The sequence below is a fragment of the Sapajus apella genome, unplaced genomic scaffold (genome assembly GCF_009761245.1).
Source record: "Sapajus apella isolate SASKATOON/1434 unplaced genomic scaffold, GSC_monkey_1.0 scaffold15, whole genome shotgun sequence".
NCBI lineage: Eukaryota > Metazoa > Chordata > Mammalia > Primates > Cebidae > Sapajus > Sapajus apella.
In genome coordinates this window covers 33,062,180-33,065,463 of record NW_022436955.1, presented here as the reverse complement: position 1 = coordinate 33,065,463, position 3,284 = coordinate 33,062,180, and positions in this window count along the sequence as shown.

Here is a 3,284-nt window from a genome sequence, read left to right as displayed (position 1 = left end):
GGGCTCGAAACAGCCCACGGGGGGAAAAAAACAAAAAAACACACACAAAAAAAAAAAAAAAAAAAAAAGAAAAATTTATAAAAAAAAAAAAAAAAAAAAAAAAAAAAAAAAAGGGACTCAATGCCAGGCATTGTACAGATGGATGCAGGTCAGTCATTAACTCAGTTTGGAAAGCTTTAGAGCAGGGGTGTCCAAGCTTTTGGGTTCCCTGGACCACACTGGAAGAAAAATTGTCTTGGGCCACACATAAAATACACTATACACTGGCCAGGCGCGGTGGCTCAAGCCTGTAATCCCAGCACTGTGGGAGGCCGAGGCGGGTGGATCACGAGGTCAAGAGATCGAGACCATCCTGGTCAACATGGTGAAACCCCGTCTCTACTAAAAATACAAAAAATGAGCTGGGCATGGTGGTGCGTGCCTGTAATCCCAGCTACTCAGGAGGCTGAGGCAGGAGAATTGCCTGAACCCGGGAGGCGGAGGTTGCGGTGAGCCGAGATCGCACCATTGCACTCCAGCCTGGGTAACAAGAGCGAAACTCCGTCTCAAAAAAAAAAAAAAAATACACTATACTAACAGTAACTCTGTGCATAAGTCTCACAAGTTTTAAGAAAATTTGTGAATTTGTGCTGGGCTGCATTCAAACCTGTCCTGGACCACATGCAGCCCATGGGCTGAGGTTGGACAAGCTTGCTTTAGATCAAGGCCGTTTTTACAGTTACGGATTGCCCAGTCCTAAAAACATGCACCTGCTGCACATGGTGGCTCTCACCTGTAATCCTAGCACTTTGGGAGGCCGAAGCAGGAGGAACACCTGAGGTTGGGAGTTCGAGACCAGCCTGACCAACATGGTGAAACCCTGTCTCTACTAAAAATACAAAATTAGCCAGGCGCATTTCTGTAATCCCAGCTACTCAGGAGACTGAGGCACAAGAATCATCTGAACCCAGGAGGTGGAGGTAGCGGTGAGCCGAGATTGTGCCATTGCACTCCAGTCTAGGCAACAAGAGCGAAACTCCATCTCAAAACAAAAACAAAAACATGCTCCTTCATTTCCAGTAGATGAGGAAATCCTGGGAGAGGGAAATGACCCGTAACTGGGCTGCTCTGCTTGGGGATGGAGTAGAGACATTTAGTGTGATGATTAACACACCAGGGCTTGGGACCGGATCCTCACTTCTTCAAGGTATCACAGCAGCAACGCCCCCAAAATGTTTATCTTATGGTACAACCTGCTCATTCATGCGAATTTACCAGGCACTGATTTCTTACACCTGGGGAAAGAGCAGTGTAAACCTAGGTAAGGTGCCTGTCCCTCTATTCTTATGGTAGGCAAGGAAACCAAGACCAGCACAGCAGGTGCGGAAGGGCCCAGGTGCTGATGCGGCTCAGGAGCCCAGTGGTTAGGTTTGCTTTTTTCCCATGCTCTATTTGGTGCTTTGAAAACTACCAGAGGGAGCCCTTTGAGGGGCCATAAACCTTCTCCATACCATGGCAGTGCAATCTGAGGGGCTGTGTGGCCGGTGAGTGCGGTTGGCCACAGATGAAAAAACTCTAGGGATTATACCTCTGAGCATCTTTTCAGACACAGAGCCTAGAAGATTTGAACTGTGGGTTCCTGGAGGCTGAGAAGGTAAGTGGGTGCCGGGTCCCCAAATATTCTGTGGGCTCTAATTGCACGGACAATTCTGGGGTTCTTCATTTCAGGAGAGGCGTGCAGGGCTCCAGGGTCCATGGTGGCACAGCAGGAGCCCTAAGTGCCTTAGGACAAAAGTCAGAGCAAGTCGGGCAGGAAGTGAAGCTCAGGTCAAAGGCCTCCTCCACCATCTGGATGCAGGCAGAGGCACCTCGCCTGTGGCACGGGGAGTGCAGAGGAGCCTTTGGACCATGCCTCACTAATTCCATTTCAGATCCAAAAAGAAGGTCAGCTCCTCCCGAGGGATTCTGTGAATGCAGTGCGGGGGAGCAGCCAGGCTTACTCCACCCCCGAGGCCCCTGAATACGCTCTTTGTCACAGTCTGTGCAGCCAGGCAGGGCCAGAGCTCGGGGCCAAGAAGGAGAAGCAGACATTTGAGAGGCCCAGGTTTTGTGCTTTAAGTTTATTTTAGGGTAACTATAAAGGCGGTGAATCCCAGGGGTGCCCAATGAAGCCAGACTGGGCTTGATCTCTGAAAGAAAACCCAGGACAGCTCCAAGGGAAGGGTTCCGGCCCCAGGTGTCCAGGTTTCCAGGCTGGCAGCCTAGAAGACATGGAGGCAGAGCATGGCTGAGCCTGGACACCGCAAAGGTTTCAGAGCATGGGGTGGGACGCATGGCCGTGGGGAGGTCCCAGAGCGGAGACAGAGGAAGCTCTGGCCAGCAGGTGGCCCGGGTCAGGTAGCAGGACCCGAGTGGTACCGTGGAGGGAGACACTCACCCCTTGATTCCCAGTCAGGAGTTGAGAAATACTGAAGACACTGTCTGCTTCCCATGGAGGGCAGTCAGAGTCATTTACACATGTTGAATTTGTTTCTGTTTTAGAAACCAGAGTGGTTAAAAATGAATGGGACATGCTGGTCCCTGTGCGAACATGAGGGTTAGAACCTCTTCCCTGCATGCAAAAGTAAACACCAGATGGTGACAAGTGCGTCCAGTGCCTGCCTAGGGGCCTGAACGCTGTAAGATTAGAGAAATAGGCTGGGCACGGCACCTCACGCCTGTCCTCCCAGCACTTTGGGAGGCTGAGGCAGGAGGACCAAGAGCCTGGGACGCAGAGGTTGTAGTGAGATGAGATCGCACCGCTGCACTCCAGCCTTGGTGGCAGAGCAAGACCCTGTTTCAAAAAAAAAAAAGAAGAAAAGAAAAAGAATGCAAAAGCTCCTTGCAACTGGTAGGGATAATTCCCCCCAACTGCTGAGCAACCAAGCTGCGGCAGAACAGGAGATGGGCCAGATCAAAGGACAGACGAACTTTTTTTTTTTTTTTTGAGACGGAGTTTCACTTTTATCGGCCAGACTAGAGTGCAGTGGCAAGATCTCAGCTCACTGCAAGCTCCACCTCCCAGGTCCCAGTGATTCTCCTGCCTCAGCCTCCCGAGTAGCTGGGATTACAGACATGCACTATCACGCCCGGCTAATTTTTTGTATTTTTAGTAGAGATGGGGTTTTGTCATGTTGGGCAGGCTAGTCTCGAACTCCTGACCTCAGGTGATCTGCCCGCCTTGCCACCCAAAGTGCTGGGATTACAGGCGTGAGCCAGCGTGCCCAGCCTTTTTTTTTTTTTTTTTTTTTTTTTTTTTTTTTTTT